The 13502-nt window shown below is 35.0% G+C and overlaps 1 protein-coding gene across 3 annotated transcripts in view; it reads right to left on the bottom strand.

Annotated features, from left to right (window-relative positions):
- Positions 1-12987, bottom strand: part of LOC109447544 (uncharacterized) — a 661414-nt gene extending 648427 nt beyond the window's left edge. For 2 of the 3 annotated variants that reach the window (XR_012494217.2, XR_012494213.2), the window contains exon 1: positions 12655-12960. The gene's annotated coding sequence lies outside the window, so the exon portion shown is untranslated. Of the gene's footprint in view, positions 1-12654 lie in introns of all 3 variants that reach the window. The other variant, XM_088794097.1, reaches the window with a different exon arrangement.
- Positions 12988-13502: the final 515 nt, after the last annotated feature.

Raw genomic sequence — 13502 nt, forward strand, 5'->3', positions numbered from 1 at the left:
TTTAATAACATAAAAGCTTCTGATACATTAATAATCTTGTTAATTATTCAGATAGAAGTATTTTTTTTCTATTTCTAAGAATAGTAGCTAGCATATTTAGCCCCAATATTAAATCCATTTTAACTAATCCTTATGATGTTTTTTCCAGCTTTCTGGCAATCTTTACTAGACACCACATTTTTAGTATGTAAAAACAAAATATTCACCTTCCACTTATTAGACATTCACAGAATAACCAAATATGTACTATGGTCTTGCTTCTCTAATTAGAGATGCTTGTTTACTCAAGTGCCAGCCATGAGTGAGAGCTATACGACAAATGTGGCACATCATTCCAGAGGTTTGCTGCAATTCCTGGATGGGAGTTCACGTGGACAGTAAAGTGATCAGTCTTATACTGGGAATTAAGACCAAGAAACCAAGCAGGAGGGGCAGTGAGAGAGGATGAAGAGAAGCTGAGCAACAGGTCATGAAGGCCATGCTGGTTCACGGAGAGAAGAACAGAAAAGTCAAGTAGAGAAACCACTGAGCCCCAGGACAAGTTGGAGAGGGACCCCCCATGCCACCTCTAATCTTGAGGAGAGTCCATCTGTAGCCTAGAAGGATTCTTATAAGAATCTCCCTTAAACTTTTAAGTAAATTGAATGAATCTGTTCCTTGCAAGCAAAACTTAAATATAAAAAGTACCATGAACGTTGACAGGCAGGGAAAATAATTTTCAGCTCAGGAAAGAAAATGCAAAACCAAGCAAAAAATGAACAAACAAAAAGGATAAAGAAAAACTGTTTGGAGAAGATAATATTTGAACTAAGTTTTAAGTACGCTGGTCTGACAAATTGGTTGTGCCAAAATGTCTGTCTTTCAGGGCACGGGTCACAGAGAAGAGTCTGTCTATGAGGTGGGGGCAAAAGGTCTCTGGATATAGTAAAGATAAAAATGAGAGACATCCGAGGGAGGGGGAGAAAGAAGTGCTGGTGACAGCAAAAGGATGTGCTCCCTTCATCCGTGGCCATCACTAGAGGTTCAGGGGGAGAGGAAACCTTGGGTTGGAGAGCACTGAAGCAGCTTGAATCTAGAGGTAGAACGATAGCCTAGAGAGTGGGCAGTGAGGACAGCCCCAGGGAACCACGAGCGTGAAGAGAGCATCTGCAGCATGGAAGCAGCTGGATGGAACAGCTCTCCAAAGCCTCGGCCATGGAGAGCCAGTGGCCAGGTGACCACAAGGTGGAAAATGTGGCAGCATATGGGCGAAGAGGTTAACTAACTTCAAATGTCAACTACAGGCTTCTTGTTGTTTAATGTTAGTTAAAGCTGTTAATATCACCCAAAGGTGAAATAGAAGACTTCTAGTCTTCTATTTCAGATATTTCCCACAAGAGCTGAAAGATACAGATCAGGAATAGGTCAACTCAGCAAGAGCACACAGAACCAGTTACCTGTGTGCGTGCTTGGCCCTACTGGCAGAGCCATTAGAACTGATTCTCTTGCCCAGGTTGGTGGTGGCCCGATGCCAGGTCTCCAGCCCAGCAAATGGGCCACCTGGGGATATTCCTTACTAGCAGGGCACTATCTGAAGTCAGGCTTTGGTCCTGAGTGCTCAAAAAAAAAAAAAAAAAAAAAAATGTCTGTCTTTCAGATCCAAGTTTGAGAGTATTGAGGCCAAGCCTATGCTGCCCAATGAACAGTGTGTTGTATCTATGAACTCAATATTTCCATGTTTAATAAAGAATATGGAAGCATAAGAAATTGTCACAAAAAGTTTGCTTCAGAACAGTTCAATATAAAAATAAGTGGTTTGGTTATAAAGACAATTTAAAAAGACGTGTCCCCATATTCTTTCAGTTCTGGAGTTAATAAACCATTTTCATAAGGAATGCCTCAACATTTATCTAACTGTTGTAACTAATATTTCATTCCACTGAAGACAAAAAGAATTGAAATGTCTCCCAAAACTTTTTAAACATGTATTGTATTAGGTTGCATCCACTATTCCAGATTTTAAAATCAACCAAACAAGTAAAAAACTCTGTCTCACTAAGCCAATTCAATTTTTTTAAATTCCATGTTGCCTGTAAGCTCATATGCAACTACTAGATAGATTTCAAAAGCTAAGCAAAATAACTCCATAAAAAGGAGGACTTATAATGGAAATATCTAATAAAATTCCAAATCAGTAATGGTATTACTATTGAGAACAATGAGAATATTTCACAAAGGATTCTAAATAAATTGTGTCACGTTCAATAAACAAAAGTATTTTATTCTTCCTCATTTTTCCTTAGCCAACAACCTCATCCCTGAATATGACACAGGGGAGGAGTGGTGTTGGCTTAATTTAGATTTGATTTATTTTCTGTATCATCAGGAACAGATAAACCTGCATAATAAACAGCATATGTTGGCCTTAACCAAGCATGTGGATTCTGTTATATGAAAAGCAAATGTTCAAAGTAACAAAATTAATATTAATGTGTTTTGCAAAATCAAAGTCGGGAGCTACTTTTGGAGGGGCTGAAAAATCACAGACCCTACTGTAGGCTAAAGCCCATTTATTACACATAATAAAAGAGAACTGGTGGTCTCCAGTATTGAATCCTGTGGGTCTAATAACCAAAACTAAGTTTGTTATTGTTCAAATAGAAAGTTGCTCTATGAGAAAAATAAGTTTTATAAAAACTGCAATTGCAGTCTTCCAGAAGAATGATGTAGAAGATAACCACCATTATTGTAAAATTCTTCAAAGCCATATTCACAGTTATTGTGTTCTGTTTGCTTCACCTCATTTTGGAATGCTCAGCTGCACAGATCTTAATAAACAGCAATAAGCCAGGAAACAAATTCCCTTTCATGACAAGGGACAGGGCACTTGTATTCAACACTGCCTATACCTTTGCTATTGCAGACATATTTATGATCACTTAAAACTCCTACAAATTAAAAATGAATGTTTAAATTTTTCTATAGCTACCCCAAGAGGCTAGCTTTCCTGAAATCCCATATTCTGATCTCACTTTTGATCTCTGGAATCACATTTACTCATATATCATATGCACACTTTTCCATATTTACTGTCCCTCTTCTTGGGTCTGTCTCTCTTTATCTCATTCTGTCCACTATGACAAACAACAGTTGTCAAGGGTCCACTCTCCTCACAGATGGAACATGCAAGTTTTTTTTTTTTTCTTTTTTTTTCTTTTTTTACTTTTTATAAAACAGCTCATTCCTACAATGGGCTGGCAGCCAGCCTGCTAAGAACCAAGTGTTCCATTGCTGATACTTCTTTGAAATAGAAATAAATCTGTGCACTTAGTATTAATGTGTATTCATATCTTTAAAAAAATCAGTATGGAGTGCCTTGGGTTCTATCATTTTACCTAACAGAGAAGTTTTCAAACACATCCTGTGGCTCTTCCCATCATTAAACCACACAAACAAATCCCCTATCTCAGTGATTCAAAGTTCTGTATCTCTGACCTCATGTAAACACAAAGAGTAGAAAATAAGCAAACTGAGAAAATACTGAATGTCTTCCATGTTTATATACAAAAGAAAGAAAAAGAGGCCACTAGCCTAAAAGGCATTATTTTTAATATTTTCATAACACTGAATGACTCTTTTAAGAAGTGGTTTGCTCAAGATTTTAAAAAATTGAAAAGCTGTTTGTTGCTGAGGTCCTATGTCAAAATCTAGTTATTGATGATACCATTCATTTCTTAAATTCATTTATGTTCTCAAATGTAAAAAAAATATGCTTTTTATAAAATAATTCATAGGAATAAAGAAAAGTATGGGGAAATAAAGAATTCTTGTGAGGGAGCATTTGAGATCTTGCTCCCTAGCATATGTTGTAGGTTTGGCTCAAATAAAATTTTATAAAAATCCCCACCCCCCCAAATAAGCCAGCAATCCTTTATGAGGACATAAACATTGTTAATTTTTTATGTATATGTGTGTGTGTTCGTGTGTATGTGTGTGTCTATTACAGAAAGAGGATCATACAGTTGCATAATCAACTTTTACATCTGTCAACAAATATATCATGGGACTTTCACCACTACGTGCATTTGTACACAAATTTAATGACTATACACTATTCCATTGTATGCACTGCTGCACAAATTTAATGTTTAAATTAGGATGGTTCCAATGTTTCCCTGTTGAAGACAATGTTGTGTTGTTGACAGTTGAAATATATTTTGGTACAGAAATTGCATTACTTCCTTAGGATACATTCTTAGAAGTGAAATTTCTGAGTCAAAGTGTAAGCAGATTTAAAAATCTGAACCATGTTGTCCAGCTGCTTTCCAATCAACAGTAGGTGGTTATGCTCCCTTATTCTTTCTCCTACTCTTTTCTCATTGAGGCAACAAATATTCGTTGCATGTTTCCTCTCTACTAGCATGTGTACTAGGTGCAAAATAAGGAGATACTGAAGAACGAAAAGGTGGTTCCAGCCAACTCCTCCCAGAGCTCATAGTTTAGTAGTAGGATAGGCACGTAATTTAAATGCAGTGTTATTGTACAAATGACAGATTTAGCGAAATGCGCATAGTTGACTAAAGAGTATAAATAACATCCTTTAAACATGAGTTAGTTACTTTAACCTTATTTTTTACTACCAATATCATAAGAGATGGGTCTTATTATCTTTATTCTACATAGGAAAAATATGTAAAACCCAGAGAATTTGGGTCTAGTCTAGTGTCAGCTTTGTAACTTTCTAGCACTGTGATCTGGGACAAGTGAGCCTTTCTAAGATTCAGTTTCTTTATCTATAACATAAGGATACAATGAACTTCAGAAATGTAGCAAGGACTGAATTAAAGAAAATTATTGTAAAGCATGTGGCACAGTGCTTAGTACATAGAAAGTGCTCAACAGATGTCATCAATATTACCACTGCCTCTACTAGTAGCCCTATCACAAAAGAGAAAGATCACTTTTAGCTCATATTCCATTTCATAATCAGAGAGATTTCTTCAATGTTTAACTTACATCTCCTCAACATCTTTCAGTGACATTTGACAACATAAACTTCCCTGCCTTTAAGTGAAGTAACTGAAATTTCTTTAATGTTTACATCCCACTTATTATTTAGTGATTCTATAGCTATTTTTATGAAAATTCTACTGTCTTTTCAAGATGGACCACAGTCCTGCACTTGGTTTTGAGCAACTGAAGAATTATAAGTTGAGTTTCTAAAGCAATCTAAAATACATTTTTAAATATGTTCTAGCAGCATAAGCAATTAGCTCACCTGAGTATCTCAGGGCAGAAAGAACAGACTGTAGGGGAGTCAAGGAAATTGTAGTTACAGGTGTGGAATTTTTAAGTGGGAAATCATCTTTTAGCCACTTCAATTTTATCATTTATCATTTATGTAAATACATAAAAATTCGTAAGTGACATATTCTGAGACTCTAACGTAATCTGTTAAACCAGATCATTTGTTCCATTAATTCTTCCAGAAATTGTTTATAGCCCAAGGCACAGCTGGCATTTGTTCTAAATAAAAATGATCATGCTGTTTTTGCTTATTTTATTTATTTATTTATTTGTTCATTTGTTTGTTTTTAGTTAAACAGAAAGATTTGGTTGAGAGAGAGCGAGAGAGAGAGAAGTTTTAATTTATATTTATGCTTGCACTATTCAGATTAATTAGTTACCAGGCCCTCTCTGGGTTTGGAACATGGATAAAATAGACATCAAAGTGAAACTATTTCAAATAGTTTTCTCTCTGACATAAAAATAGAGACGTTCCTCATTAAACATGTGAAGGTGCAGGGGAATTATCTGCCTAAAAATGTTCAAGCAAGCAACATTGATAAATTGAAGAAAGGTTAAAACTAGTATATTGAAAAATTACTACTCTAGGCATCTGACTGCCTTAATCCTTAACTCTTCATCATTTCCTAAAGTTAATTCCATGGACTGCTTCTTTAGTATGCTCACTAATTGTCTTTATTGGTTGTTTTAATTTCAAGATTTAGGATAAAAAGTTTTGGTGGAATATCTGTCCCAAATGCCAATATAATTTTGCTTTTGTTTTTAGTGACTTAAAGACTACAGATTGCTAAACCTTTTTATTACTACAGCAAATAACTTCATTTAAATCATCTCAATAGTTATTCTTAATGCAATATTATCACACTGAGAATCTGTGGAATGTCATGAAAAGGGAAGACACATTCTGACTCACTAGGAAATACATTCAATGATTTGAAATTAATGTAATCCATGGAATAAAAATAATATTGCTTTGATATGTTATTATAATCATTATTAGCAGAGATACTGGATTTTTTAAGCCATTTATAAATGCAGGTTACAAAATAGTAATACAAACCTACTCTTAAAAATGATTGATAATCACTTTTCTTTTTCCTATATGAAGTACACTTCAGAAAGCCTCTCTGACCAGAAGAGAACCGTATTACCCAAGAGTGGGAAACATTCTTTTTCTAGAAATGAAACATCAAACTTGCAAATGTAGTATCAATGAATTCACTATTGCATGCAGTGTGAAAACCAGAGCTTCAGCTCAATGGGGGAAAAAAATGAAGATTTATTTTCTCTAAGTGTCATATAGTCCTTTATTGACTTCAAAGTCAGACCCATTTCTAGGCCTCTAAAACGTAAAATGAAGTACTCATGTCAAGTGGTTTTTCTAGTGGGTATTTTATTTCCATCTGTCTTATATTTGTGGGGCAGGTAGAGTACAAATCTGAGTCTGCTTGAGAGAGAGATGAATGATAGACTACTCTAAAGAAAGAGCTGAGTCTAAACAAGAAAATAAGAGTCAACATTAGCAAATTAAACTGAAAAGCTTGGGGGATGTCTTATTTAGGCAATTTTATGGGCAAATTTTAAGTTGCAAATATGGAAACTGGACAATCTCCACATTGTTATATACAACATAGTTAGAAATGATCATTTATGTAAACAAAAATGATATGTGTATTTTCTAAGAAGCACATTAAAGTTCAGATTTATCTGTTGAATTTGTTTTTCTTTCTTCCTATAAAACTAAGTTTCAGTTTCATAAGTTCTCCTTCCGTGAACAATACCCATTTTTATCATTCTTCTTTACCTTTCCTATGAAACCATTTTTCATTAAAGTTTGTACCAGTAAATAAGCAGAAAAATAAATATTCTAGTGTAATCATGTGCTGGATATAGGTTCTTAACTTATCATCACACATTAAACTTGCACACAATTTATGTTGGTGTTAACTGCAGATGTATGTTCTTTGAACATTTTTAATAAGTGAATGCTTTATTTCCCTAATGCAAATACCATTGTTTTTTCAGATTCTTATAAAATATTTAACAAGTTACCCTGGTGTCTTTAGGTACAAATAAATTAACTTGGAAAATAAGACCAGCCTAATTAAATCAGGTGCCATGTAGTAGCTTTCTACTTGTCCATAATTACAAATAAAAGACAATCTCTTGTACAAAACAGAAAATACTTATAGTATTAATCATTTGGGGGGGGGGTAGTGAAAATATTGAAAGTGGGATGTGTTTAAAATCAGATAATGTACCTCTCACGACTGAGGAACAATTGTCATAAAATACAGTTTTAGGGGATCAGAATTTTCTGAACAGGAATTTTAGATTTCTCCGAGCTGGAACCTATATTAAGCAGTCTTTATTTTGAGCAGCTTCCACTTTCTGATTTAAGTGGTCTACAACAATAGTTACTGGAAACAATCCCAGGTGAGTTATCCAAATAGAAAACCTTTTGTAAAATTGATTTAAGCAATTGTTAACTTCAAATCTCAATGGTTTGACATAACTAAAGTTCTCTTCTTGCACATAATATATGTCTGACTTGGGTTAACAAAGGTTTCCCCTCTGCATGGGGTTTTATGGATGTGGGATCATGGAGACTTTCCTATCTTGTGATGCTGCAATCTTTCACGTGGCTTCAGCATTTGCCACAGGGAGGGAAGAGAGATCTTAGGTAACTTGTAGTTCTTTAGAGAAGCCTATCATTGCTGTTCACAGTTCATCGGCAAGTTATGTCCTTGACATGAACTTCAACGGATGCTAGAACATTTTCAAGCAAAGGGAAAATAATCAATTATGAAGACTAGTTATCTCTATGCCCTTCTAGTCACTAAACATTCAGTTCCTTCTTCTTCCGACATATAACACATACTCAGCAACTCAGATGGAGACAGTCTGAAGCCCATCCAGTCAGTGCTGCATCTCAAAGTCCAGCATTCCACCTAGGTGAAGTTCAAGCCCTACCAAGGTCCATACCAAGCCCTAAGATGGCTTCTCTTGGTCTGGAGACCAGTGAATTAAAAAACCAAATTACCTGACCCTACACACATACACACATACACACACACACACACACACACACACACTCCACACAACACAAAGGAGTGATGCATCCAGGACAATTAGAATAATACACTCACTTTTAGAAAGGCGACAAATGTTACATAATCAGCAACTCATGTAAATTCTGAAGTCCTGCTGAGCATACAGTGAGGGTTCCCTGCCTGTGTGTGGCTTCAGTCTCCAGTCTCCACGCTAAGACAAGTTCCTTTTTCCCATCCCCTTCCTTGACTGTAACTAAAATTAAGTCTCCTTAGGGCTGCACAGCTACCTCACCTCCTTTTTGCTTGCATAAGGTTGTGTGTACAAAGTCCATTTTCAGCTTCATATAGTCAAAGGCCACCTTAGTCCAGGCTTGTGGTTTCTTTGGCAGTGTATTTATCTCAAATACCTAAGAGGCTTCTTCTCTGTTTCCAGTCAGTTCCATGTACAGGTAACCACACTCACACTTTTAAATATTTAGTTTTCAAATCTGCAGTAGCTCTTTGTTTTCTCACCACCCCCCCCCCGCCTTTTCTCTCAATTTGATGATGGCTACCTGAAGCTTATCTCTAATAACAGGTGGGAAGACCTCACTTTTAAAACTTCCTCTGCCTTAAGTACTGTAATCAACTGAAAAGTTTTGTTGAATGTTTGTTACTTAAATCCTCTGTCAAGTTTGTGTGGCCCGACTGTCTTTAACCCTGCCATCTCAACCTGTGGCTCCGAAGGTTGCCAGGTCAAGAGGAACTTACAATCACACTGATACCTCAGACTTGAAGTGACTCATGCCACTCTCTCTCACAGCTGTAGTCCACAGTTAAATACATGGCCCTGTCCTCACAGCAAGGGAGACTTGGAAATCTTCATGTGTGCCTAGGAATGAGAAAAGACCTGAATCTTGTGGGAACTAGTTATTTCTATCTCCTGGTATTTTTTATGTTCAGATAAACATGGAAACATAGATAAACCACAGTAACAATTCTTGATCACCATGATGGAAAAACATTTGTCGAACGAAGTTTTGGATCGTGTCATAAGTATGGTTGGGAAACAGGAATTTGATTCATCTTCAATTATGAAATACGTAGTGACTAATAAGGTCTAAAGGACAATTATATAACTATTTAATTGGCTCTTAATTTAAAAAAAAAAACACAGACTCCCTCAGAACTAATGTTATCACATGGAAAACAGGTTATTGAATGAAAGCAGAAAACAGTAAGAAGTGGGGCTGGAAAACGGAGGAAAAGAAACGAGTAAAAAGGGAAAAGGAAAGAATAAAACCATATAAAAGCTTTCAGGAAGGATTTAAAGAGTTATAAAACATAAGGTGTTATTTTTAATAATGATAAGTTAAGAGATCATATAAGGGATTGCCTTACAGCTTCAAAGATTTATCATTGCTAAGACATCAAGTTTCAATACGAGTGGAAGGATCCTAAATTATTCTCAGAAATGGATATTCCTTAACATCTAGGTCAAGAAGGAGAGTTGTAAGCATTTTGGTGAGAAAGTGGTGACACAGATAATAAACTAGCTCATCTACCAATCATGGTGAAAAGGAGGGTGACGACCCTTCTAAATTAACAAACACTATATCCATCATCCCAGCACCCAGGCTCAGGGAGTTTGAGAGAAGGAGGAAATAGAATCCTCATCAGGCAAGCAGAGCACTTGAAACACAATATTTATAAGAAATATTTCAAACAAGAGTTAAAATCCTTGCTACATCAATAACTCATTCAAATTGATAAAAAAATAAAATAAAATAAAAAAACCTTAAAGAAATCAGCCGTATCAAACATGAGTAGAGAATCCATAAACTCTTGCTGTGGAAACTACATATTTTAGGCATTGATGGCCACACAATCTCTGTCATAACTATTTGCCCCCCTGTTGCTCTAGCAAGAAAAAACCATAAACAAGATGACACATAAATGAATGGGCCTGGGTATGTCTCAACGAAACTTTATTTACAAAAATAGGTATCAGGCTGAACTGGCCTGCAGCTCATAGTTTGCCAACCCTACTCTAATAGATAAAAGGAAAAAGAATTATAACAAAAGTTTTTAAGTAAAAGCCAAAAACAAAAACAATGTTAAACCATACTAGTAACCAAAGAAATGCAAAGGAAAACAAAGAAATTCTATTTTTAGTTACAACATTATAAAATAAATATCATGATACTAAAGGGAGGATGGGTATTTTGACATAAACTTAAACTTTCTCAAGGTCAAATGCACACACTCACACACACACACGCACACACACACACAGAATTATAATTAGGAATTCTTACTAAGGATATGTGGTGTTTGGGTTGAATTTTAAAATTCTAATTAGGGCAAAGCTATTTAGAGATAAATTGGCAATGAGACAATACGTCTACATGGCCATAATAATGGTTTATTTAACAATACATATGCACTTTTCTAGCCCCTTTATTTCCCTGGAGAACAACAACAAAAAAAGGTACAAAATGGGAAATGTCATACAACCTCCCTATTGTGTCTAGGATTTCTTTACATTGGCAACATGAGAGCTCCTGCTCAAGACCTCTTTATCACCTTCCTTCATCTCATGTATCAAGCACCTTTCTGGGGAAATCATATTAAGCAATAGGAAGAAGCATGTACTTTTAGCCATGGGACTGTTCCCTTCTCCCGTCTGAAGGGTCCTAATAGCCCCATCTGTCCATTGGTCCAACAATTCTTGCATACAAAAAGTTCCCTAGTACCTTTAAATTGAATAAATACAAAGTTTTGTGGGTGCTAAAATAATGAACATTCCACTGAGAAGTAAAATTCATTTAAATGTGCTCTCGACTATTGTAAATAAACTAAAACACAGATTTATAGTCTCTTACTAAAAAATTCCTTTTTCTTCTTTTTGAAATTATCTTCCTTTCTGCCCTGATCACAACAGAAACCATGGCTCACTGTCAAATGTTACAAAGAAAAAATTAAAAAGAACCAGTCACCCATGATGCAGTATTTAGAGATAACTACAGTTGGCATAGTGAAGTATACTCTGTCAGATCTATATATGTGTATTTACCAAACTAGGTCTGTTAAACAAACTATTTTTTTTTTAATTTGCTCTATTTCATTTAAAATAATATAAACAACTTTAATGTACAAAAGTAAAAATGAGCTCCTTCACTTTTAACCACATTGCATTCTCCTGGAAGTATGCACCATCAATTATTTATGCAATCTCCTACTAATGGACATTTAGACTGCAAAATTATTTTTGCTATTAAACACTCTAACATGAACATTTCAGTACACATATTCGAGTGAGTTTTCCTTATTATTTCCCTTCAGGTAAATTCACAGAAATGTAACTTTCTATGTTTAAGAATAAGTTTAACATTTTGTATTATATTAATAAATTACTCTCTAGATGTGTTGTAACAATTTATACTCTCCCTAAGTGTCCAATATGAGCATGTTAAAATAAATTATGATATTTTCGTAGACTGAAATACTGTGTTGCCAAAATTAATGACATGGCCAACTATGCATAAAACCATTATCAAGTAAAACAAGATACAATATATAATGAAGCATAACACTGATGTGATAGTTTACTATATAAATTATAATATGTAATATATGTGGGGAGCAATATCTATTATATATATGTATATAATAGATATATAATATAATAAATAATATAATATATAATAAATACAACATATAATAAATAAATATAATATATAATATATAAAAATAATATCTAATATATATAATAGATATGTGTGTGTGCGTGTGTATGTGTATATATATAATCTATACAAATTTCTTGCCATATACACATATATGGCAAGAAATGCCACAAATGAGGGAAAGAACTGAAGCAAATTTTAAAAATATCTTTTATGTTCTTCTGTATTTGTTAAATTTCCTAGAATTTGTGCATGTTTTAGTTGTGATCTGAAAAACAATATGTTAAGAGAATATTAGAAATCACAAAGCTGAAGAGATGTCTTCACATATTTTGTCATTCACCTGATATTAGACATACAATTAAAAAATAGAAAACCCCTAATGTGCTCCAACTGGGAATGTTTACACATAGTATAGTGAAATAGTTTTTTCCCAACAAAGAACTTGTTTTAACTCATGAGAAGTCTTCATCCCTAAAAGAAAGCAGGATAAAACCTTTCCCTTCTACTGAGAAAAGGAGAGCAAAACTATGAGTCCCTGAAAACAGGGAGGAAACTCAATCTTAGGAGCTCAAAGTCCCTGGCTGCAGGCATTTTGGAAAGCAGTTCGTAGGGGAACAGACCATTAATAAAGACTTAATACTTACAGTGACCTTCGAGCAATTCCAGATGTAGACATGGAGATTTTTCCACAAATAATAAAGGAGGGCCAGCTATACGAAGCGACAGTCCGGACCAGGCTTGTAGGAGGCTAGAATCACATGGGACACAGAAAAGAGACTCAGCAGAGATGAAACAACACAGAAAGAATCTAGATCCTTGACCAAACAACCGGAGATTTATTCTCTCTTGCGTGAGTTTTTACCAATTCGTTAGTGAGGAGGAAATATACACGATTTTATATTTTCTGATTATGAGTATGGCTTTATCTGTCTTTATGACACTTATTGTCCACCCTATCCCTATGGTAAGTTTTTATACAGAGTAATTCCTTAGTCCTCATCTGGTAGGGACTATTATTCACATTTTATAATTAGAAAACAGAGGCACAGAAACTGAGTTAGCTTGGCCAAGAACATGAATCTAGAACAGGGGTCAGCAATGTTTTTCTTAAAGGACCATGGAGTAAATATTGGGCTTGCTGGTAATCATACCCAATACTTAAATGGGTGAACAAGGCTACGTTACCCAAACGAGTGGTGGGTCCACTGGCCATAGTTTGTCAACTCCTGATACAGAAAGTAGTAAAGTAAGATTCAAACTCAGGTCTATGCCTTTAATAACTAAACTGCCATACAATAAGGAAAATAAAACAAATATGGTTCTCCTTCCATAGTCTCCGGTCACTCATTTTCAAATATTTCTGTCCTAAAAAGAAACTGTTGTGATTTGGTAGGCAAAAAAAAAAAAAAAAAAAGAAAGAAAGAAAAAGAAAATTGGATGCCCAGAGGGTAATAACAAGGTAGGTAACTCCTCTGACATAATGTAGATTTAG

This window comes from Rhinolophus sinicus, chromosome 17 (genome assembly GCF_057876585.1).
Source record: "Rhinolophus sinicus isolate RSI-liver-muscle chromosome 17, RSI-T2T, whole genome shotgun sequence".
In the NCBI taxonomy this organism is placed as follows: domain Eukaryota; kingdom Metazoa; phylum Chordata; class Mammalia; order Chiroptera; family Rhinolophidae; genus Rhinolophus; species Rhinolophus sinicus.